At 39.8% G+C, this 21,638-nt stretch overlaps 39 non-coding genes across 39 annotated transcripts; all 39 read left to right on the top strand.

Annotated features, from left to right (window-relative positions):
* Positions 1-9,682: 9,682 nt before the first annotated feature.
* On the top strand, positions 9,683-9,754 carry Trnaw-cca. The gene has a single exon. It is a non-coding gene; the product is annotated as a tRNA-Trp (tRNA).
* Positions 9,755-9,993: 239 nt separating this feature from the next.
* Trnaw-cca lies at positions 9,994-10,065 on the top strand. The gene has a single exon. It is a non-coding gene; the product is annotated as a tRNA-Trp (tRNA).
* A 240-nt stretch (positions 10,066-10,305) lies between these two features.
* On the top strand, positions 10,306-10,377 carry Trnaw-cca. Its single transcript has one exon. It is a non-coding gene; the product is annotated as a tRNA-Trp (tRNA).
* Positions 10,378-10,616: 239 nt separating this feature from the next.
* On the top strand, positions 10,617-10,688 carry Trnaw-cca. Its single transcript has one exon. It is a non-coding gene; the product is annotated as a tRNA-Trp (tRNA).
* A 240-nt stretch (positions 10,689-10,928) lies between these two features.
* On the top strand, positions 10,929-11,000 carry Trnaw-cca. Its single transcript has one exon. It is a non-coding gene; the product is annotated as a tRNA-Trp (tRNA).
* A 241-nt stretch (positions 11,001-11,241) lies between these two features.
* Positions 11,242-11,313, top strand: Trnaw-cca. The gene has a single exon. It is a non-coding gene; the product is annotated as a tRNA-Trp (tRNA).
* Positions 11,314-11,553: 240 nt separating this feature from the next.
* Positions 11,554-11,625, top strand: Trnaw-cca. Its single transcript has one exon. It is a non-coding gene; the product is annotated as a tRNA-Trp (tRNA).
* A 240-nt stretch (positions 11,626-11,865) lies between these two features.
* Positions 11,866-11,937, top strand: Trnaw-cca. Its single transcript has one exon. It is a non-coding gene; the product is annotated as a tRNA-Trp (tRNA).
* Positions 11,938-12,176: 239 nt separating this feature from the next.
* Trnaw-cca lies at positions 12,177-12,248 on the top strand. Its single transcript has one exon. It is a non-coding gene; the product is annotated as a tRNA-Trp (tRNA).
* A 238-nt stretch (positions 12,249-12,486) lies between these two features.
* Trnaw-cca lies at positions 12,487-12,558 on the top strand. Its single transcript has one exon. It is a non-coding gene; the product is annotated as a tRNA-Trp (tRNA).
* A 240-nt stretch (positions 12,559-12,798) lies between these two features.
* Positions 12,799-12,870, top strand: Trnaw-cca. Its single transcript has one exon. It is a non-coding gene; the product is annotated as a tRNA-Trp (tRNA).
* Positions 12,871-13,108: 238 nt separating this feature from the next.
* On the top strand, positions 13,109-13,180 carry Trnaw-cca. Its single transcript has one exon. It is a non-coding gene; the product is annotated as a tRNA-Trp (tRNA).
* Positions 13,181-13,419: 239 nt separating this feature from the next.
* Trnaw-cca lies at positions 13,420-13,491 on the top strand. Its single transcript has one exon. It is a non-coding gene; the product is annotated as a tRNA-Trp (tRNA).
* A 240-nt stretch (positions 13,492-13,731) lies between these two features.
* Trnaw-cca lies at positions 13,732-13,803 on the top strand. Its single transcript has one exon. It is a non-coding gene; the product is annotated as a tRNA-Trp (tRNA).
* A 240-nt stretch (positions 13,804-14,043) lies between these two features.
* On the top strand, positions 14,044-14,115 carry Trnaw-cca. Its single transcript has one exon. It is a non-coding gene; the product is annotated as a tRNA-Trp (tRNA).
* Positions 14,116-14,355: 240 nt separating this feature from the next.
* Trnaw-cca lies at positions 14,356-14,427 on the top strand. The gene has a single exon. It is a non-coding gene; the product is annotated as a tRNA-Trp (tRNA).
* A 243-nt stretch (positions 14,428-14,670) lies between these two features.
* Positions 14,671-14,742, top strand: Trnaw-cca. Its single transcript has one exon. It is a non-coding gene; the product is annotated as a tRNA-Trp (tRNA).
* A 239-nt stretch (positions 14,743-14,981) lies between these two features.
* Trnaw-cca lies at positions 14,982-15,053 on the top strand. The gene has a single exon. It is a non-coding gene; the product is annotated as a tRNA-Trp (tRNA).
* Positions 15,054-15,293: 240 nt separating this feature from the next.
* On the top strand, positions 15,294-15,365 carry Trnaw-cca. The gene has a single exon. It is a non-coding gene; the product is annotated as a tRNA-Trp (tRNA).
* Positions 15,366-15,605: 240 nt separating this feature from the next.
* On the top strand, positions 15,606-15,677 carry Trnaw-cca. Its single transcript has one exon. It is a non-coding gene; the product is annotated as a tRNA-Trp (tRNA).
* Positions 15,678-15,916: 239 nt separating this feature from the next.
* Trnaw-cca lies at positions 15,917-15,988 on the top strand. Its single transcript has one exon. It is a non-coding gene; the product is annotated as a tRNA-Trp (tRNA).
* A 244-nt stretch (positions 15,989-16,232) lies between these two features.
* Positions 16,233-16,304, top strand: Trnaw-cca. Its single transcript has one exon. It is a non-coding gene; the product is annotated as a tRNA-Trp (tRNA).
* Positions 16,305-16,544: 240 nt separating this feature from the next.
* Trnaw-cca lies at positions 16,545-16,616 on the top strand. The gene has a single exon. It is a non-coding gene; the product is annotated as a tRNA-Trp (tRNA).
* Positions 16,617-16,857: 241 nt separating this feature from the next.
* Trnaw-cca lies at positions 16,858-16,929 on the top strand. Its single transcript has one exon. It is a non-coding gene; the product is annotated as a tRNA-Trp (tRNA).
* A 240-nt stretch (positions 16,930-17,169) lies between these two features.
* On the top strand, positions 17,170-17,241 carry Trnaw-cca. Its single transcript has one exon. It is a non-coding gene; the product is annotated as a tRNA-Trp (tRNA).
* Positions 17,242-17,481: 240 nt separating this feature from the next.
* On the top strand, positions 17,482-17,553 carry Trnaw-cca. Its single transcript has one exon. It is a non-coding gene; the product is annotated as a tRNA-Trp (tRNA).
* Positions 17,554-17,792: 239 nt separating this feature from the next.
* Positions 17,793-17,864, top strand: Trnaw-cca. The gene has a single exon. It is a non-coding gene; the product is annotated as a tRNA-Trp (tRNA).
* Positions 17,865-18,104: 240 nt separating this feature from the next.
* On the top strand, positions 18,105-18,176 carry Trnaw-cca. Its single transcript has one exon. It is a non-coding gene; the product is annotated as a tRNA-Trp (tRNA).
* Positions 18,177-18,415: 239 nt separating this feature from the next.
* Trnaw-cca lies at positions 18,416-18,487 on the top strand. The gene has a single exon. It is a non-coding gene; the product is annotated as a tRNA-Trp (tRNA).
* A 240-nt stretch (positions 18,488-18,727) lies between these two features.
* Trnaw-cca lies at positions 18,728-18,799 on the top strand. Its single transcript has one exon. It is a non-coding gene; the product is annotated as a tRNA-Trp (tRNA).
* A 240-nt stretch (positions 18,800-19,039) lies between these two features.
* Trnaw-cca lies at positions 19,040-19,111 on the top strand. Its single transcript has one exon. It is a non-coding gene; the product is annotated as a tRNA-Trp (tRNA).
* Positions 19,112-19,351: 240 nt separating this feature from the next.
* On the top strand, positions 19,352-19,423 carry Trnaw-cca. The gene has a single exon. It is a non-coding gene; the product is annotated as a tRNA-Trp (tRNA).
* A 239-nt stretch (positions 19,424-19,662) lies between these two features.
* Positions 19,663-19,734, top strand: Trnaw-cca. Its single transcript has one exon. It is a non-coding gene; the product is annotated as a tRNA-Trp (tRNA).
* Positions 19,735-19,974: 240 nt separating this feature from the next.
* On the top strand, positions 19,975-20,046 carry Trnaw-cca. Its single transcript has one exon. It is a non-coding gene; the product is annotated as a tRNA-Trp (tRNA).
* A 239-nt stretch (positions 20,047-20,285) lies between these two features.
* On the top strand, positions 20,286-20,357 carry Trnaw-cca. Its single transcript has one exon. It is a non-coding gene; the product is annotated as a tRNA-Trp (tRNA).
* Positions 20,358-20,597: 240 nt separating this feature from the next.
* On the top strand, positions 20,598-20,669 carry Trnaw-cca. Its single transcript has one exon. It is a non-coding gene; the product is annotated as a tRNA-Trp (tRNA).
* Positions 20,670-20,908: 239 nt separating this feature from the next.
* On the top strand, positions 20,909-20,980 carry Trnaw-cca. The gene has a single exon. It is a non-coding gene; the product is annotated as a tRNA-Trp (tRNA).
* A 244-nt stretch (positions 20,981-21,224) lies between these two features.
* Trnaw-cca lies at positions 21,225-21,296 on the top strand. The gene has a single exon. It is a non-coding gene; the product is annotated as a tRNA-Trp (tRNA).
* A 240-nt stretch (positions 21,297-21,536) lies between these two features.
* On the top strand, positions 21,537-21,608 carry Trnaw-cca. The gene has a single exon. It is a non-coding gene; the product is annotated as a tRNA-Trp (tRNA).
* Positions 21,609-21,638: the final 30 nt, after the last annotated feature.

Here is a 21,638-nt window from a genome sequence, read left to right as displayed (position 1 = left end):
CTCTGCCTTATCAGACGGCCCTGTGGCGCAACGGTAGCGCGTCTGACTCCAGATCAGAAGGTTGCGTGTTCAAATCACGTCGGGGTCAATTCAAAGTTTTGCTATTTTGAATAAAAATGAAATATATCTTGAAAGAGTGGATTGTGTTGTCGAGTTGTCAGCGTATTTCTGTGTGTAAGAAATGAGACATTACTACAATTTCAAAGTCGATGTAAGACTAGGAACAATTCAGAGGAAAACAGAAGATGTGTTAAAAATGAGGGCGATGAAGAGCATGGAGTATATATTTGTGCTTCAAGTACATTATAGTCCTCTGCCTTATCAGACGGCCCTGTGGCGCAACGGTAGCGCGTCTGACTCCAGATCAGAAGGTTGCGTGTTCAAATCACGTCGGGGTCAATTCAAAGTTTTGCTATTTTGAATAAAAATGAAATATATCTTGAAAGAGTGGATTGTGTTGTCGAGTTGTCAGCGTATTTCTGTGTGTAAGAAATGAGACATTACTACAATTTCAAAGTCGATGTAAGACTAGGAACAATTCAGAGGAAAACAGAAGATGTGTTAAAAATGAGGGCGATGAAGAGCATGGAGTATATATTTGTGCTTCAAGTACATTATAGTCCTCTGCCTTATCAGACGGCCCTGTGGCGCAACGGTAGCGCGTCTGACTCCAGATCAGAAGGTTGCGTGTTCAAATCACGTCGGGGTCAATTCAAAGTTTTGCTATTTTGAATAAAAAATGAAATATATCTTGAAAGAGTGGATTGTGTTGTCGAGTTGTCAGCGTATTTCTGTGTGTAAGAAATGAGACATTACTACAATTTCAAAGTCGATGTAAGACTAGGAACAATTCAGAGGAAAACAGAAGATGTGTTAAAAATGAGGGCGATGAAGAGCATGGAGTATATATTTGTGCTTCAAGTACATTATAGTCCTCTGCCTTTATCAGACGGCCCTGTGGCGCAACGGTAGCGCGTCTGACTCCAGATCAGAAGGTTGCGTGTTCAAATCACGTCGGGGTCAATTCAAAGTTTTGCTATTTTGAATAAAAAATGAAATATATCTTGAAAGAGTGGATTGTGTTGTCGAGTTGTCAGCGTATTTCTGTGTGTAAGAAATGAGACATTACTACAATTTCAAAGTCGATGTAAGACTAGGAACAATTCAGAGGAAAACAGAAGATGTGTTAAAAATGAGGGCGATGAAGAGCATGGAGTATATATTTGTGCTTCAAGTACATTATAGTCCTCTGCCTTATCAGACGGCCCTGTGGCGCAACGGTAGCGCGTCTGACTCCAGATCAGAAGGTTGCGTGTTCAAATCACGTCGGGGTCAATTCAAAGTTTTGCTATTTTGAATAAAAATGAAATATATCTTGAAAGAGTGGATTGTGTTGTCGAGTTGTCAGCGTATTTCTGTGTGTAAGAAATGAGACATTACTACAATTTCAAAGTCGATGTAAGACTAGGAACAATTCAGAGGAAAACAGAAGATGTGTTAAAAATGAGGGCGATGAAGAGCATGGAGTATATATTTGTGCTTCAAGTACATTATAGTCCTCTGCCTTATCAGACGGCCCTGTGGCGCAACGGTAGCGCGTCTGACTCCAGATCAGAAGGTTGCGTGTTCAAATCACGTCGGGGTCAATTCAAAGTTTTGCTATTTTGAATAAAAAATGAAATATATCTTGAAAGAGTGGATTGTGTTGTCGAGTTGTCAGCGTATTTCTGTGTGTAAGAAATGAGACATTACTACAATTTCAAAGTCGATGTAAGACTAGGAACAATTCAGAGGAAAACAGAAGATGTGTTAAAAATGAGGGCGATGAAGAGCATGGAGTATATATTTGTGCTTCAAGTACATTATAGTCCTCTGCCTTATCAGACGGCCCTGTGGCGCAACGGTAGCGCGTCTGACTCCAGATCAGAAGGTTGCGTGTTCAAATCACGTCGGGGTCAATTCAAAGTTTTGCTATTTTGAATAAAAAATGAAATATATCTTGAAAGAGTGGATTGTGTTGTCGAGTTGTCAGCGTATTTCTGTGTGTAAGAAATGAGACATTACTACAATTTCAAAGTCGATGTAAGACTAGGAACAATTCAGAGGAAAACAGAAGATGTGTTAAAAAATGAGGGCGATGAAGAGCATGGAGTATATATTTGTGCTTCAAGTACATTATAGTCCTCTGCCTTATCAGACGGCCCTGTGGCGCAACGGTAGCGCGTCTGACTCCAGATCAGAAGGTTGCGTGTTCAAATCACGTCGGGGTCAATTCAAAGTTTTGCTATTTTGAATAAAAAATGAAATATATCTTGAAAGAGTGGATTGTGTTGTCGAGTTGTCAGCGTATTTCTGTGTGTAAGAAATGAGACATTACTACAATTTCAAAGTCGATGTAAGACTAGGAACAATTCAGAGGAAAACAGAAGATGTGTTAAAAATGAGGGCGATGAAGAGCATGGAGTATATATTTGTGCTTCAAGTACATTATAGTCCTCTGCCTTATCAGACGGCCCTGTGGCGCAACGGTAGCGCGTCTGACTCCAGATCAGAAGGTTGCGTGTTCAAATCACGTCGGGGTCAATTCAAAGTTTTGCTATTTTGAATAAAAATGAAATATATCTTGAAAGAGTGGATTGTGTTGTCGAGTTGTCAGCGTATTTCTGTGTAAGAAATGAGACATTACTACAATTTCAAAGTCGATGTAAGACTAGGAACAATTCAGAGGAAAACAGAAGATGTGTTAAAAATGAGGGCGATGAAGAGCATGGAGTATATATTTGTGCTTCAAGTACATTATAGTCCTCTGCCTTATCAGACGGCCCTGTGGCGCAACGGTAGCGCGTCTGACTCCAGATCAGAAGGTTGCGTGTTCAAATCACGTCGGGGTCAATTCAAAGTTTTGCTATTTTGAATAAAAAATGAAATATATCTTGAAAGAGTGGATTGTGTTGTCGAGTTGTCAGCGTATTTCTGTGTGTAAGAAATGAGACATTACTACAATTTCAAAGTCGATGTAAGACTAGGAACAATTCAGAGGAAAACAGAAGATGTGTTAAAAATGAGGGCGATGAAGAGCATGGAGTATATATTTGTGCTTCAAGTACATTATAGTCCTCTGCCTTATCAGACGGCCCTGTGGCGCAACGGTAGCGCGTCTGACTCCAGATCAGAAGGTTGCGTGTTCAAATCACGTCGGGGTCAATTCAAAGTTTTGCTATTTTGAATAAAAAATGAAATATATCTTGAAAGAGTGGATTGTGTTGTCGAGTTGTCAGCGTATTTCTGTGTGTAAGAAATGAGACATTACTACAATTTCAAAGTCGATGTAAGACTAGGAACAATTCAGAGGAAAACAGAAGATGTGTTAAAAATGAGGGCGATGAAGAGCATGGAGTATATATTTGTGCTTCAAGTACATTATAGTCCTCTGCCTTATCAGACGGCCCTGTGGCGCAACGGTAGCGCGTCTGACTCCAGATCAGAAGGTTGCGTGTTCAAATCACGTCGGGGTCAATTCAAAGTTTTGCTATTTTGAATAAAAAATGAAATATATCTTGAAAGAGTGGATTGTGTTGTCGAGTTGTCAGCGTATTTCTGTGTGTAAGAAATGAGACATTACTACAATTTCAAAGTCGATGTAAGACTAGGAACAATTCAGAGGAAAACAGAAGATGTGTTAAAAATGAGGGCGATGAAGAGCATGGAGTATATATTTGTGCTTCAAGTACATTATAGTCCTCTGCCTTATCAGACGGCCCTGTGGCGCAACGGTAGCGCGTCTGACTCCAGATCAGAAGGTTGCGTGTTCAAATCACGTCGGGGTCAATTCAAAGTTTTGCTATTTTGAATAAAAATGAAATATATCTTGAAAGAGTGGATTGTGTTGTCGAGTTGTCAGCGTATTTCTGTGTGTAAGAAATGAGACATTACTACAATTTCAAAGTCGATGTAAGACTAGGAACAATTCAGAGGAAAACAGAAGATGTGTTAAAAATGAGGGCGATGAAGAGCATGGAGTATATATTTGTGCTTCAAGTACATTATAGTCCTCTGCCTTATCAGACGGCCCTGTGGCGCAACGGTAGCGCGTCTGACTCCAGATCAGAAGGTTGCGTGTTCAAATCACGTCGGGGTCAATTCAAAGTTTTGCTATTTTGAATAAAAATGAAATATATCTTGAAAGAGTGGATTGTGTTGTCGAGTTGTCAGCGTATTTCTGTGTGTAAGAAATGAGACATTACTACAATTTCAAAGTCGATGTAAGACTAGGAACAATTCAGAGGAAAACAGAAGATGTGTTAAAAAATGAGGGCGATGAAGAGCATGGAGTATATATTTGTGCTTCAAGTACATTATAGTCCTCTGCCTTATCAGACGGCCCTGTGGCGCAACGGTAGCGCGTCTGACTCCAGATCAGAAGGTTGCGTGTTCAAATCACGTCGGGGTCAATTCAAAGTTTTGCTATTTTGAATAAAAATGAAATATATCTTGAAAGAGTGGATTGTGTTGTCGAGTTGTCAGCGTATTTCTGTGTGTAAGAAATGAGACATTACTACAATTTCAAAGTCGATGTAAGACTAGGAACAATTCAGAGGAAAACAGAAGATGTGTTAAAAATGAGGGCGATGAAGAGCATGGAGTATATATTTGTGCTTCAAGTACATTATAGTCCTCTGCCTTATCAGACGGCCCTGTGGCGCAACGGTAGCGCGTCTGACTCCAGATCAGAAGGTTGCGTGTTCAAATCACGTCGGGGTCAATTCAAAGTTTTGCTATTTTGAATAAAAAATGAAATATATCTTGAAAGAGTGGATTGTGTTGTCGAGTTGTCAGCGTATTTCTGTGTGTAAGAAATGAGACATTACTACAATTTCAAAGTCGATGTAAGACTAGGAACAATTCAGAGGAAAACAGAAGATGTGTTAAAAATGAGGGCGATGAAGAGCATGGAGTATATATTTGTGCTTCAAGTACATTATAGTCCTCTGCCTTATCAGACGGCCCTGTGGCGCAACGGTAGCGCGTCTGACTCCAGATCAGAAGGTTGCGTGTTCAAATCACGTCGGGGTCAATTCAAAGTTTTGCTATTTTGAATAAAAATGAAATATATCTTGAAAGAGTGGATTGTGTTGTCGAGTTGTCAGCGTATTTCTGTGTGTAAGAAATGAGACATTACTACAATTTCAAAGTCGATGTAAGACTAGGAACAATTCAGAGGAAAACAGAAGATGTGTTAAAAACTAGGGCGATGAAGAGCATGGAGTATATATTTGTGCTTCAAGTACATTATAGTCCTCTGCCTTATCAGACGGCCCTGTGGCGCAACGGTAGCGCGTCTGACTCCAGATCAGAAGGTTGCGTGTTCAAATCACGTCGGGGTCAATTCAAAGTTTTGCTATTTTGAATAAAAAATGAAATATATCTTGAAAGAGTGGATTGTGTTGTCGAGTTGTCAGCGTATTTCTGTGTGTAAGAAATGAGACATTACTACAATTTCAAAGTCGATGTAAGACTAGGAACAATTCAGAGGAAAACAGAAGATGTGTTAAAAATGAGGGCGATGAAGAGCATGGAGTATATATTTGTGCTTCAAGTACATTATAGTCCTCTGCCTTATCAGACGGCCCTGTGGCGCAACGGTAGCGCGTCTGACTCCAGATCAGAAGGTTGCGTGTTCAAATCACGTCGGGGTCAATTCAAAGTTTTGCTATTTTGAATAAAAATGAAATATATCTTGAAAGAGTGGATTGTGTTGTCGAGTTGTCAGCGTATTTCTGTGTGTAAGAAATGAGACATTACTACAATTTCAAAGTCGATGTAAGACTAGGAACAATTCAGAGGAAAACAGAAGATGTGTTAAAAATGAGGGCGATGAAGAGCATGGAGTATATATTTGTGCTTCAAGTACATTATAGTCCTCTGCCTTATCAGACGGCCCTGTGGCGCAACGGTAGCGCGTCTGACTCCAGATCAGAAGGTTGCGTGTTCAAATCACGTCGGGGTCAATTCAAAGTTTTGCTATTTTGAATAAAAAATGAAATATATCTTGAAAGAGTGGATTGTGTTGTCGAGTTGTCAGCGTATTTCTGTGTGTAAGAAATGAGACATTACTACAATTTCAAAGTCGATGTAAGACTAGGAACAATTCAGAGGAAAACAGAAGATGTGTTAAAAATGAGGGCGATGAAGAGCATGGAGTATATATTTGTGCTTCAAGTACATTATAGTCCTCTGCCTTATCAGACGGCCCTGTGGCGCAACGGTAGCGCGTCTGACTCCAGATCAGAAGGTTGCGTGTTCAAATCACGTCGGGGTCAATTCAAAGTTTTGCTATTTTGAATAAAAAATGAAATATATCTTGAAAGAGTGGATTGTGTTGTCGAGTTGTCAGCGTATTTCTGTGTGTAAGAAATGAGACATTACTACAATTTCAAAGTCGATGTAAGACTAGGAACAATTCAGAGGAAAACAGAAGATGTGTTAAAAATGAGGGCGATGAAGAGCATGGAGTATATATTTGTGCTTCAAGTACATTATAGTCCTCTGCCTTATCAGACGGCCCTGTGGCGCAACGGTAGCGCGTCTGACTCCAGATCAGAAGGTTGCGTGTTCAAATCACGTCGGGGTCAATTCAAAGTTTTGCTATTTTGAATAAAAAATGAAATATATCTTGAAAGAGTGGATTGTGTTGTCGAGTTGTCAGCGTATTTCTGTGTGTAAGAAATGAGACATTACTACAATTTCAAAGTCGATGTAAGACTAGGAACAATTCAGAGGAAAACAGAAGATGTGTTAAAAATGAGGGCGATGAAGAGCATGGAGTATATATTTGTGCTTCAAGTACATTATAGTCCTCTGCCTTATCAGACGGCCCTGTGGCGCAACGGTAGCGCGTCTGACTCCAGATCAGAAGGTTGCGTGTTCAAATCACGTCGGGGTCAATTCAAAGTTTTGCTATTTTGAATAAAAATGAAATATATCTTGAAAGAGTGGATTGTGTTGTCGAGTTGTCAGCGTATTTCTGTGTGTAAGAAATGAGACATTACTACAATTTCAAAGTCGATGTAAGACTAGGAACAATTCAGAGGAAAACAGAAGATGTGTTAAAAACTGAGGGCGATGAAGAGCATGGAGTATATATTTGTGCTTCAAGTACATTATAGTCCTCTGCCTTATCAGACGGCCCTGTGGCGCAACGGTAGCGCGTCTGACTCCAGATCAGAAGGTTGCGTGTTCAAATCACGTCGGGGTCAATTCAAAGTTTTGCTATTTTGAATAAAAAATGAAATATATCTTGAAAGAGTGGATTGTGTTGTCGAGTTGTCAGCGTATTTCTGTGTGTAAGAAATGAGACATTACTACAATTTCAAAGTCGATGTAAGACTAGGAACAATTCAGAGGAAAACAGAAGATGTGTTAAAAATGAGGGCGATGAAGAGCATGGAGTATATATTTGTGCTTCAAGTACATTATAGTCCTCTGCCTTATCAGACGGCCCTGTGGCGCAACGGTAGCGCGTCTGACTCCAGATCAGAAGGTTGCGTGTTCAAATCACGTCGGGGTCAATTCAAAGTTTTGCTATTTTGAATAAAAATGAAATATATCTTGAAAGAGTGGATTGTGTTGTCGAGTTGTCAGCGTATTTCTGTGTGTAAGAAATGAGACATTACTACAATTTCAAAGTCGATGTAAGACTAGGAACAATTCAGAGGAAAACAGAAGATGTGTTAAAAATGAGGGCGATGAAGAGCATGGAGTATATATTTGTGCTTCAAGTACATTATAGTCCTCTGCCTTATCAGACGGCCCTGTGGCGCAACGGTAGCGCGTCTGACTCCAGATCAGAAGGTTGCGTGTTCAAATCACGTCGGGGTCAATTCAAAGTTTTGCTATTTTGAATAAAAAATGAAATATATCTTGAAAGAGTGGATTGTGTTGTCGAGTTGTCAGCGTATTTCTGTGTGTAAGAAATGAGACATTACTACAATTTCAAAGTCGATGTAAGACTAGGAACAATTCAGAGGAAAACAGAAGATGTGTTAAAAAAATGAGAGGGCGATGAAGAGCATGGAGTATATATTTGTGCTTCAAGTACATTATAGTCCTCTGCCTTATCAGACGGCCCTGTGGCGCAACGGTAGCGCGTCTGACTCCAGATCAGAAGGTTGCGTGTTCAAATCACGTCGGGGTCAATTCAAAGTTTTGCTATTTTGAATAAAAAATGAAATATATCTTGAAAGAGTGGATTGTGTTGTCGAGTTGTCAGCGTATTTCTGTGTGTAAGAAATGAGACATTACTACAATTTCAAAGTCGATGTAAGACTAGGAACAATTCAGAGGAAAACAGAAGATGTGTTAAAAATGAGGGCGATGAAGAGCATGGAGTATATATTTGTGCTTCAAGTACATTATAGTCCTCTGCCTTATCAGACGGCCCTGTGGCGCAACGGTAGCGCGTCTGACTCCAGATCAGAAGGTTGCGTGTTCAAATCACGTCGGGGTCAATTCAAAGTTTTGCTATTTTGAATAAAAATGAAATATATCTTGAAAGAGTGGATTGTGTTGTCGAGTTGTCAGCGTATTTCTGTGTGTAAGAAATGAGACATTACTACAATTTCAAAGTCGATGTAAGACTAGGAACAATTCAGAGGAAAACAGAAGATGTGTTAAAAATGAGGGCGATGAAGAGCATGGAGTATATATTTGTGCTTCAAGTACATTATAGTCCTCTGCCTTATCAGACGGCCCTGTGGCGCAACGGTAGCGCGTCTGACTCCAGATCAGAAGGTTGCGTGTTCAAATCACGTCGGGGTCAATTCAAAGTTTTGCTATTTTGAATAAAAAATGAAATATATCTTGAAAGAGTGGATTGTGTTGTCGAGTTGTCAGCGTATTTCTGTGTGTAAGAAATGAGACATTACTACAATTTCAAAGTCGATGTAAGACTAGGAACAATTCAGAGGAAAACAGAAGATGTGTTAAAAATGAGGGCGATGAAGAGCATGGAGTATATATTTGTGCTTCAAGTACATTATAGTCCTCTGCCTTATCAGACGGCCCTGTGGCGCAACGGTAGCGCGTCTGACTCCAGATCAGAAGGTTGCGTGTTCAAATCACGTCGGGGTCAATTCAAAGTTTTGCTATTTTGAATAAAAAATGAAATATATCTTGAAAGAGTGGATTGTGTTGTCGAGTTGTCAGCGTATTTCTGTGTGTAAGAAATGAGACATTACTACAATTTCAAAGTCGATGTAAGACTAGGAACAATTCAGAGGAAAACAGAAGATGTGTTAAAAATGAGGGCGATGAAGAGCATGGAGTATATATTTGTGCTTCAAGTACATTATAGTCCTCTGCCTTATCAGACGGCCCTGTGGCGCAACGGTAGCGCGTCTGACTCCAGATCAGAAGGTTGCGTGTTCAAATCACGTCGGGGTCAATTCAAAGTTTTGCTATTTTGAATAAAAAATGAAATATATCTTGAAAGAGTGGATTGTGTTGTCGAGTTGTCAGCGTATTTCTGTGTGTAAGAAATGAGACATTACTACAATTTCAAAGTCGATGTAAGACTAGGAACAATTCAGAGGAAAACAGAAGATGTGTTAAAAATGAGGGCGATGAAGAGCATGGAGTATATATTTGTGCTTCAAGTACATTATAGTCCTCTGCCTTATCAGACGGCCCTGTGGCGCAACGGTAGCGCGTCTGACTCCAGATCAGAAGGTTGCGTGTTCAAATCACGTCGGGGTCAATTCAAAGTTTTGCTATTTTGAATAAAAATGAAATATATCTTGAAAGAGTGGATTGTGTTGTCGAGTTGTCAGCGTATTTCTGTGTGTAAGAAATGAGACATTACTACAATTTCAAAGTCGATGTAAGACTAGGAACAATTCAGAGGAAAACAGAAGATGTGTTAAAAATGAGGGCGATGAAGAGCATGGAGTATATATTTGTGCTTCAAGTACATTATAGTCCTCTGCCTTATCAGACGGCCCTGTGGCGCAACGGTAGCGCGTCTGACTCCAGATCAGAAGGTTGCGTGTTCAAATCACGTCGGGGTCAATTCAAAGTTTTGCTATTTTGAATAAAAAATGAAATATATCTTGAAAGAGTGGATTGTGTTGTCGAGTTGTCAGCGTATTTCTGTGTGTAAGAAATGAGACATTACTACAATTTCAAAGTCGATGTAAGACTAGGAACAATTCAGAGGAAAACAGAAGATGTGTTAAAAATGAGGGCGATGAAGAGCATGGAGTATATATTTGTGCTTCAAGTACATTATAGTCCTCTGCCTTATCAGACGGCCCTGTGGCGCAACGGTAGCGCGTCTGACTCCAGATCAGAAGGTTGCGTGTTCAAATCACGTCGGGGTCAATTCAAAGTTTTGCTATTTTGAATAAAAAATGAAATATATCTTGAAAGAGTGGATTGTGTTGTCGAGTTGTCAGCGTATTTCTGTGTGTAAGAAATGAGACATTACTACAATTTCAAAGTCGATGTAAGACTAGGAACAATTCAGAGGAAAACAGAAGATGTGTTAAAATGAGGGCGATGAAGAGCATGGAGTATATATTTGTGCTTCAAGTACATTATAGTCCTCTGCCTTATCAGACGGCCCTGTGGCGCAACGGTAGCGCGTCTGACTCCAGATCAGAAGGTTGCGTGTTCAAATCACGTCGGGGTCAATTCAAAGTTTTGCTATTTTGAATAAAAAATGAAATATATCTTGAAAGAGTGGATTGTGTTGTCGAGTTGTCAGCGTATTTCTGTGTGTAAGAAATGAGACATTACTACAATTTCAAAGTCGATGTAAGACTAGGAACAATTCAGAGGAAAACAGAAGATGTGTTAAAAATGAGGGCGATGAAGAGCATGGAGTATATATTTGTGCTTCAAGTACATTATAGTCCTCTGCCTTATCAGACGGCCCTGTGGCGCAACGGTAGCGCGTCTGACTCCAGATCAGAAGGTTGCGTGTTCAAATCACGTCGGGGTCAATTCAAAGTTTTGCTATTTTGAATAAAAAATGAAATATATCTTGAAAGAGTGGATTGTGTTGTCGAGTTGTCAGCGTATTTCTGTGTGTAAGAAATGAGACATTACTACAATTTCAAAGTCGATGTAAGACTAGGAACAATTCAGAGGAAAACAGAAGATGTGTTAAAAAATGAGGGCGATGAAGAGCATGGAGTATATATTTGTGCTTCAAGTACATTATAGTCCTCTGCCTTATCAGACGGCCCTGTGGCGCAACGGTAGCGCGTCTGACTCCAGATCAGAAGGTTGCGTGTTCAAATCACGTCGGGGTCAATTCAAAGTTTTGCTATTTTGAATAAAAAATGAAATATATCTTGAAAGAGTGGATTGTGTTGTCGAGTTGTCAGCGTATTTCTGTGTGTAAGAAATGAGACATTACTACAATTTCAAAGTCGATGTAAGACTAGGAACAATTCAGAGGAAAACAGAAGATGTGTTAAAAATGAGGGCGATGAAGAGCATGGAGTATATATTTGTGCTTCAAGTACATTATAGTCCTCTGCCTTATCAGACGGCCCTGTGGCGCAACGGTAGCGCGTCTGACTCCAGATCAGAAGGTTGCGTGTTCAAATCACGTCGGGGTCAATTCAAAGTTTTGCTATTTTGAATAAAAAATGAAATATATCTTGAAAGAGTGGATTGTGTTGTCGAGTTGTCAGCGTATTTCTGTGTGTAAGAAATGAGACATTACTACAATTTCAAAGTCGATGTAAGACTAGGAACAATTCAGAGGAAAACAGAAGATGTGTTAAAAATGAGGGCGATGAAGAGCATGGAGTATATATTTGTGCTTCAAGTACATTATAGTCCTCTGCCTTATCAGACGGCCCTGTGGCGCAACGGTAGCGCGTCTGACTCCAGATCAGAAGGTTGCGTGTTCAAATCACGTCGGGGTCAATTCAAAGTTTTGCTATTTTGAATAAAAATGAAATATATCTTGAAAGAGTGGATTGTGTTGTCGAGTTGTCAGCGTATTTCTGTGTGTAAGAAATGAGACATTACTACAATTTCAAAGTCGATGTAAGACTAGGAACAATTCAGAGGAAAACAGAAGATGTGTTAAAAATGAGGGCGATGAAGAGCATGGAGTATATATTTGTGCTTCAAGTACATTATAGTCCTCTGCCTTATCAGACGGCCCTGTGGCGCAACGGTAGCGCGTCTGACTCCAGATCAGAAGGTTGCGTGTTCAAATCACGTCGGGGTCAATTCAAAGTTTTGCTATTTTGAATAAAAATGAAATATATCTTGAAAGAGTGGATTGTGTTGTCGAGTTGTCAGCGTATTTCTGTGTGTAAGAAATGAGACATTACTACAATTTCAAAGTCGATGTAAGACTAGGAACAATTCAGAGGAAAACAGAAGATGTGTTAAAATGAGGGCGATGAAGAGCATGGAGTATATATTTGTGCTTCAAGTACATTATAGTCCTCTGCCTTATCAGACGGCCCTGTGGCGCAACGGTAGCGCGTCTGACTCCAGATCAGAAGGTTGCGTGTTCAAATCACGTCGGGGTCAATTCAAAGTTTTGCTATTTTGAATAAAAAATGAAATATATCTTGAAAGAGTGGATTGTGTTGTCGAGTTGTCAGCGTATTTCTGTGTGTAAGAAATGAGACATTACTACAATTTCAAAGTCGATGTAAGACTAGGAACAATTCAGAGGAAAACAGAAGATGTGTTAAAAATGAGGGCGATGAAGAGCATGGAGTATATATTTGTGCTTCAAGTACATTATAGTCCTCTGCCTTATCAGACGGCCCTGTGGCGCAACGGTAGCGCGTCTGACTCCAGATCAGAAGGTTGCGTGTTCAAATCACGTCGGGGTCAATTCAAAGTTTTGCTATTTTGAATAAAAATGAAATATATCTTGAAAGAGTGGATTGTGTTGTCGAGTTGTCAGCGTATTTCTGTGTGTAAGAAATGAGACATTACTACAATTTCAAAGTCGATGTAAGACTAGGAACAATTCAGAGGAAAACAGAAGATGTGTTAAAATGAGGGCGATGAAGAGCATGGAGTATATATTTGTGCTTCAAGTACATTATAGTCCTCTGCCTTATCAGACGGCCCTGTGGCGCAACGGTAGCGCGTCTGACTCCAGATCAGAAGGTTGCGTGTTCAAATCACGTCGGGGTCAATTCAAAGTTTTGCTATTTTGAATAAAAATGAAATATATCTTGAAAGAGTGGATTGTGTTGTCGAGTTGTCAGCGTATTTCTGTGTGTAAGAAATGAGACATTACTACAATTTCAAAGTCGATGTAAGACTAGGAACAATTCAGAGGAAAACAGAAGATGTGTTAAAAATGAGGGCGATGAAGAGCATGGAGTATATATTTGTGCTTCAAGTACATTATAGTCCTCTGCCTTATCAGACGGCCCTGTGGCGCAACGGTAGCGCGTCTGACTCCAGATCAGAAGGTTGCGTGTTCAAATCACGTCGGGGTCAATTCAAAGTTTTGCTATTTTGAATAAAAAATGAAATATATCTTGAAAGAGTGGATTGTGTTGTCGAGTTGTCAGCGTATTTCTGTGTGTAAGAAATGAGACATTACTACAATTTCAAAGTCGATGTAAGACTAGGAACAATTCAGAGGAAAACAGAAGATGTGTTAAAAATGAGGGCGATGAAGAGCATGGAGTATATATTTGTGCTTCAAGTACATTATAGTCCTCTGCCTTATCAGACGGCCCTGTGGCGCAACGGTAGCGCGTCTGACTCCAGATCAGAAGGTTGCGTGTTCAAATCACGTCGGGGTCAATTCAAAGTTTTGCTATTTTGAATAAAAAATGAAATATATCTTGAAAGAGTGGATTGTGTTGTCGAGTTGTCAGCGTATTTCTGTGTGTAAGAAATGAGACATTACTACAATTTCAAAGTCGATGTAAGACTAGGAACAATTCAGAGGAAAACAGAAGATGTGTTAAAAATGAGGGCGATGAAGAGCATGGAGTATATATTTGTGCTTCAAGTACATTATAGTCCTCTGCCTTATCAGACGGCCCTGTGGCGCAACGGTAGCGCGTCTGACTCCAGATCAGAAGGTTGCGTGTTCAAATCACGTCGGGGTCAATTCAAAGTTTTGCTATTTTGAATAAAAAATGAAATATATCTTGAAAGAGTGGATTGTGTTGTCGAGTTGTCAGCGTATTTCTGTGTGTAAGAAATGAGACATTACTACAATTTCAAAGTCGATGTAAGACTAGGAACAATTCAGAGGAAAACAGAAGATGTGTTAAAAATGAGGGCGATGAAGAGCATGGAGTATATATTTGTGCTTCAAGTACATTATAGTCCTCTGCCTTATCAGACGGCCCTGTGGCGCAACGGTAGCGCGTCTGACTCCAGATCAGAAGGTTGCGTGTTCAAATCACGTCGGGGTCAATTCAAAGTTTTGCTATTTTGAATAAAAAATGAAATATATCTTGAAAGAGTGGATTGTGTTGTCGAGTTGTCAGCGTATTTCTGTGTGTAAGAAATGAGACATTACTACAATTTCAAAGTCGATGTAAGACTAGGAACAATTCAGAGGAAAACAGAAGATGTGTTAAAAAATGAGGGCGATGAAGAGAGCATGGAGTATATATTTGTGCTTCAAGTACATTATAGTCCTCTGCCTTATCAGACGGCCCTGTGGCGCAACGGTAGCGCGTCTGACTCCAGATCAGAAGGTTGCGTGTTCAAATCACGTCGGGGTCAATTCAAAGTTTTGCTATTTTGAATAAAAATGAAATATATCTTGAAAGAGTGGATTGTGTTGTCGAGTTGTCAGCGTATTTCTGTGTGTAAGAAATGAGACATTACTACAATTTCAAAGTCGATGTAAGACTAGGAACAATTCAGAGGAAAACAGAAGATGTGTTAAAAATGAGGGCGATGAAGAGCATGGAGTATATATTTGTGCTTCAAGTACATTATAGTCCTCTGCCTTATCAGACGGCCCTGTGGCGCAACGGTAGCGCGTCTGACTCCAGATCAGAAGGTTGCGTGTTCAAATCACGTCGGGGTCAATTCAAAGTTTTGCTATTTTGAATAAAAAATGAAATATATCTTGAAAGAGTGGATTGTGTTGTCGAGTTGTCAGCGTATTTCTGTGTGTAAGAAATGAGACATTACTACAATTTCAAAGTCGATGTAAGACTAGGAACAATTCAGAGGAAAACAGAAGATGTGTTAAAAATGAGGGCGATGAAGAGCATGGAGTATATATTTGTGCTTCAAGTACATTATAGTCCTCTGCCTTATCAGACGGCCCTGTGGCGCAACGGTAGCGCGTCTGACTCCAGATCAGAAGGTTGCGTGTTCAAATCACGTCGGGGTCAATTCAAAGTTTTGCTATTTTGAATAAAAAATGAAATATATCTTGAAAGAGTGGATTGTGTTGTCGAGTTGTCAGCGTATTTCTGTGTGTAAGAAATGAGACATTACTACAATTTCAAAGTCGATGTAAGACTAGGAACAATTCAGAGGAAAACAGAAGATGTGTTAAAAATGAGGGCGATGAAGAGCATGGAGTATATATTTGTGCTTCAAGTACATTATAGTCCTCTGCCTTATCAGACGGCCCTGTGGCGCAACGGTAGCGCGTCTGACTCCAGATCAGAAGGTTGCGTGTTCAAATCACGTCGGGGTCAATTCAAAGTTTTGCTATTTTGAATAAAAATGAAATATATCTTGAAAGAGTGGATTGTGTTGTCGAGTTGTCAGCGTATTTCTGTGTGTAAGAAATGAGACATTACTACAATTTCAAAGTCGATGTAAGACTAGGAACAATTCAGAGGAAAACAGAAGATGTGTTAAAAATGAGGGCGATGAAGAGCATGGAGTATATATTTGTGCTTCAAGTACATTATAGTCCTCTGCCTTATCAGACGGCCCTGTGGCGCAACGGTAGCGCGTCTGACTCCAGATCAGAAGGTTGCGTGTTCAAATCACGTCGGGGTCAATTCAAAGTTTTTGCTATTTTGAATTAAAAAAATGAAATATATCTTGAAAGAGTGGATTGTGTTGTCGAGTTGTCAGCGTATTTCTGTGTGTAAGAAATGAGACATTACTACAATTTCAAAGTCGATGTAAGACTAGGAACAATTCAGAGGAAAACAGAAGATGTGTTAAAAAATGAGGGCGATGAAGAGCATGGAGTATATATTGTGCTTTCAAGTACATTATAGTCCTCTGCCTTATCAGACGGCCCTGTGGCGCAACGGTAGCGCGTCTGACTCCAGATCAGAAGGTTGCGTGTTCAAATCACGTCGGGGTCAATTCAAAGTTTTGCTATTTTGAATAAAAAATGAAATATATCTTGAAAGAGTGGATTGTGTTGTCGAGTTGTCAGCGTATTTCTGTGTGTAAGAAATGAGACATTACTACAATTTCAAAGTCGATGTAAGACTAGGAACAATTCAGAGGAAAACAGAAGATGTGTTAAAAATGAGGGCGATGAAGAGCATGGAGTATATATTTGTGCTTCAAGTACATTATAGTCCTCTGCCTTATCAGACGGCCCTGTGGCGCAACGGTAGCGCGTCTGACTCCAGATCAGAAGGTTGCGTGTTCAAATCACGTCGGGGTCAATTCAAAGTTTTGCTATTTTGAATAAAAAATGAAATATATCTTGAAAGAGTGGATTGTGTTGTCGAGTTGTCAGCGTATTTCTGTGTGTAAGAAATGAGACATTACTACAATTTCAAAGTCGATGTAAGACTAGGAACAATTCAGAGGAAAACAGAAGATGTGTTAAAAAATGAGGGCGATGAAGAGCATGGAGTATATATTTGTGCTTCAAGTACATTATAGTCCTCTGCCTTATCAGACGGCCCTGTGGCGCAACGGTAGCGCGTCTGACTCCAGATCAGAAGGTTGCGTGTTCAAATCACGTCGGGGTCAATTCAAAGTTTTGCTATTTTGAATAAAAAATGAAATATATCTTGAAAGAGTGGATTGTGTTGTCGAGTTGTCAGCGTATTTCTGTGTGTAAGAAATGAGACATTACTACAATTTCAAAGTCGATGTAAGACTAGGAACAATTCAGAGGAAAACAGAAGATGTGTTAAAAATGAGGGCGATGAAGAGCATGGAGTATATATTTGTGCTTCAAGTACATTATAGTCCTCTGCCTTATCAGACGGCCCTGTGGCGCAACGGTAGCGCGTCTGACTCCAGATCAGAAGGTTGCGTGTTCAAATCACGTCGGGGTCAATTCAAAGTTTTGCTATTTTGAATAAAAAATGAAATATATCTTGAAAGAGTGGATTGTGTTGTCGAGTTGTCAGCGTATTTCTGTGTGTAAGAAATGAGACATTACTACAATTTCAAAGTCGATGTAAGACTAGGAACAATTCAGAGGAAAACAGAAGATGTGTTAAAAACGAGGGCGATGAAGAGCATGGAGTATATATTTGTGCTTCAAGTACATTATAGTCCTCTGCCTTATCAGACGGCCCTGTGGCGCAACGGTAGCGCGTCTGACTCCAGATCAGAAGGTTGCGTGTTCAAATCACGTCGGGGTCAATTCAAAGTTTTGCTATTTTGAATAAAAATGAAATATATCTTGAAAGAGTGGATTGTGTTGTCGAGTTGTCAGCGTATTTCTGTGTGTAAGAAATGAGACATTACTACAATTTCAAAGTCGATGTAAGACTAGGAACAATTCAGAGGAAAACAGAAGATGTGTTAAAAATGAGGGCGATGAAGAGCATGGAGTATATATTTGTGCTTCAAGTACATTATAGTCCTCTGCCTTATCAGACGGCCCTGTGGCGCAACGGTAGCGCGTCTGACTCCAGATCAGAAGGTTGCGTGTTCAAATCACGTCGGGGTCAATTCAAAGTTTTGCTATTTTGAATAAAAATGAAATATATCTTGAAAGAGTGGATTGTGTTGTCGAGTTGTCAGCGTATTTCTGTGTGTAAGAAATGAGACATTACTACAATTTCAAAGTCGATGTAAGACTAGGAACAATTCAGAGGAAAACAGAAGATGTGTTAAAAATGAGGGCGATGAAGAGCATGGAGTATATATTTGTGCTTCAAGTACATTATAGTCCTCTGCCTTTATCAGACGGCCCTGTGGCGCAACGGTAGCGCGTCTGACTCCAGATCAGAAGGTTGCGTGTTCAAATCACGTCGGGGTCAATTCAAAGTTTTGCTATTTTGAATAAAAATGAAATATATCTTGAAAGAGTGGATTGTGTTGTCGAGTTGTCAGCGTATTTCTGTGTGTAAGAAATGAGACATTACTACAATTTCAAAGTCGATGTAAGACTAGGAACAATTCAGAGGAAAACAGAAGATGTGTTAAAAATGAGGGCGATGAAGAGCATGGAGTATATATTTGTGCTTCAAGTACATTATAGTCCTCTGCCTTATCAGACGGCCCTGTGGCGCAACGGTAGCGCGTCTGACTCCAGATCAGAAGGTTGCGTGTTCAAATCACGTCGGGGTCAATTCAAAGTTTTGCTATTTTGAATAAAAATGAAATATATCTTGAAAGAGTGGATTGTGTTGTCGAGTTGTCAGCGTATTTCTGTGTGTAAGAAATGAGACATTACTACAATTTCAAAGTCGATGTAAGACTAGGAACAATTCAGAGGAAAACAGAAGATGTGTTAAAAAATGAGGGCGATGAAGAGCATGGAGTATATATTTGTGCTTCAAGTACATTATAGTCCTCTGCCTTATCAGACGGCCCTGTGGCGCAACGGTAGCGCGTCTGACTCCAGATCAGAAGGTTGCGTGTTCAAATCACGTCGGGGTCAATTCAAAGTTTTGCTATTTTGAATAAAAAATGAAATATATCTTGAAAGAGTGGATTGTGTTGTCGAGTTGTCAGCGTATTTCTGTGTGTAAGAAATGAGACATTACTACAATTTCAAAGTCGATGTAAGACTAGGAACAATTCAGAGGAAAACAGAAGATGTGTTAAAAATGAGGGCGATGAAGAGCATGGAGTATATATTTGTGCTTCAAGTACATTATAGTCCTCTGCCTTATCAGACGGCCCTGTGGCGCAACGGTAGCGCGTCTGACTCCAGATCAGAAGGTTGCGTGTTCAAATCACGTCGGGGTCAATTCAAAGTTTTGCTATTTTGAATAAAAAATGAAATATATCTTGAAAGAGTGGATTGTGTTGTCGAGTTGTCAGCGTATTTCTGTGTGTAAGAAATGAGACATTACTACAATTTCAAAGTCGATGTAAGACTAGGAACAATTCAGAGGAAAACAGAAGATGTGTTAAAAATGAGGGCGATGAAGAGCATGGAGTATATATTTGTGCTTCAAGTACATTATAGTCCTCTGCCTTATCAGACGGCCCTGTGGCGCAACGGTAGCGCGTCTGACTCCAGATCAGAAGGTTGCGTGTTCAAATCACGTCGGGGTCAATTCAAAGTTTTGCTATTTTGAATAAAAATGAAATATATCTTGAAAGAGTGGATTGTGTTGTCGAGTTGTCAGCGTATTTCTGTGTGTAAGAAATGAGACATTACTACAATTTCAAAGTCGATGTAAGACTAGGAACAATTCAGAGGAAAACAGAAGATGTGTTAAAAATGAGGGCGATGAAGAGCATGGAGTATATATTTGTGCTTCAAGTACATTATAGTCCTCTGCCTTATCAGACGGCCCTGTGGCGCAACGGTAGCGCGTCTGACTCCAGATCAGAAGGTTGCGTGTTCAAATCACGTCGGGGTCAATTCAAAGTTTTGCTATTTTGAATAAAAAATGAAATATATCTTGAAAGAGTGGATTGTGTTGTCGAGTTGTCAGCGTATTTCTGTGTGTAAGAAATGAGACATTACTACAATTTCAAAGTCGATGTAAGACTAGGAACAATTCAGAGGAAAACAGAAGATGTGTTAAAAATGAGGGCGATGAAGAGCATGGAGTATATATTTGTGCTTCAAGTACATTATAGTCCTCTGCCTTATCAGACGGCCCTGTGGCGCAACGGTAGCGCGTCTGACTCCAGATCAGAAGGTTGCGTGTTCAAATCACGTCGGGGTCAATTCAAAGTTTTGCTATTTTGAATAAAAATGAAATATATCTTGAAAGAGTGGATTGTGTTGTCGAGTTGTCAGCGTATTTCTGTGTGTAAGAAATGAGACATTACTACAATTTCAAAGTCGATGTAAGACTAGGAACAATTCAGAGGAAAACAGAAGATGTGTTAAAAATGAGGGCGATGAAGAGCATGGAGTATATATTTGTGCTTCAAGTACATTATAGTCCTCTGCCTTATCAGACGGCCCTGTGGCGCAACGGTAGCGCGTCTGACTCCAGATCAGAAGGTTGCGTGTTCAAATCACGTCGGGGTCAATTCAAAGTTTTGCTATTTTGAATAAAAAATGAAATATATCTTGAAAGAGTGGATTGTGTTGTCGAGTTGTCAGCGTATTTCTGTGTGTAAGAAATGAGACATTACTACAATTTCAAAGTCGATGTAAGACTAGGAACAATTCAGAGGAAAACAGAAGATGTGTTAAAAATGAGGGCGATGAAGAGCATGGAGTATATATTTGTGCTTCAAGTACATTATAGTCCTCTGCCTTATCAGACGGCCCTGTGGCGCAACGGTAGCGCGTCTGACTCCAGATCAGAAGGTTGCGTGTTCAAATCACGTCGGGGTCAATTCAAAGTTTTGCTATTTTGAATAAAAATGAAATATATCTTGAAAGAGTGGATTGTGTTGTCGAGTTGTCAGCGTATTTCTGTGTGTAAGAAATGAGACATTACTACAATTTCAAAGTCGATGTAAGACTAGGAACAATTCAGAGGAAAACAGAAGATGTGTTAAAAATGAGGGCGATGAAGAGCATGGAGTATATATTTGTGCTTCAAGTACATTATAGTCCTCTGCCTTATCAGACGGCCCTGTGGCGCAACGGTAGCGCGTCTGACTCCAGATCAGAAGGTTGCGTGTTCAAATCACGTCGGGGTCAATTCAAAGTTTTGCTATTTTGAATAAAAAATGAAATATATCTTGAAAGAGTGGATTGTGTTGTCGAGTTGTCAGCGTATTTCTGTGTGTAAGAAATGAGACATTACTACAATTTCAAAGTCGATGTAAGACTAGGAACAATTCAGAGGAAAACAGAAGATGTGTTAAAAAATGAGGGCGATGAAGAGCATGGAGTATATATTTGTGTGCTTCAAGTACATTATAGTCCTCTGCCCTTATCAGACGGCCCTGTGGCGCAACGGTAGCGCGTCTGACTCCAGATCAGAAGGTTGCGTGTTCAAATCACGTCGGGGTCAATTCAAAGTTTTGCTATTTTGAATAAAAAATGAAATATATCTTGAAAGAGTGGATTGTGTTGTCGAGTTGTCAGCGTATTTCTGTGTGTAAGAAATGAGACATTACTACAATTTCAAAGTCGATGTAAGACTAGGAACAATTCAGAGGAAAACAGAAGATGTGTTAAAAATGAGGGCGATGAAGAGCATGGAGTATATATTTGTGCTTCAAGTACATTATAGTCCTCTGCCTTATCAGACGGCCCTGTGGCGCAACGGTAGCGCGTCTGACTCCAGATCAGAAGGTTGCGTGTTCAAATCACGTCGGGGTCAATTCAAAGTTTTGCTATTTTGAATAAAAAT

Source organism: Haliotis rubra, unplaced genomic scaffold, assembly GCF_003918875.1.
Source record: "Haliotis rubra isolate DU_JTF1 unplaced genomic scaffold, ASM391887v1 Scf442, whole genome shotgun sequence".
Lineage (NCBI taxonomy): Eukaryota > Metazoa > Mollusca > Gastropoda > Lepetellida > Haliotidae > Haliotis > Haliotis rubra.
This window is presented reverse-complemented; position numbering and strand designations above follow the sequence as displayed.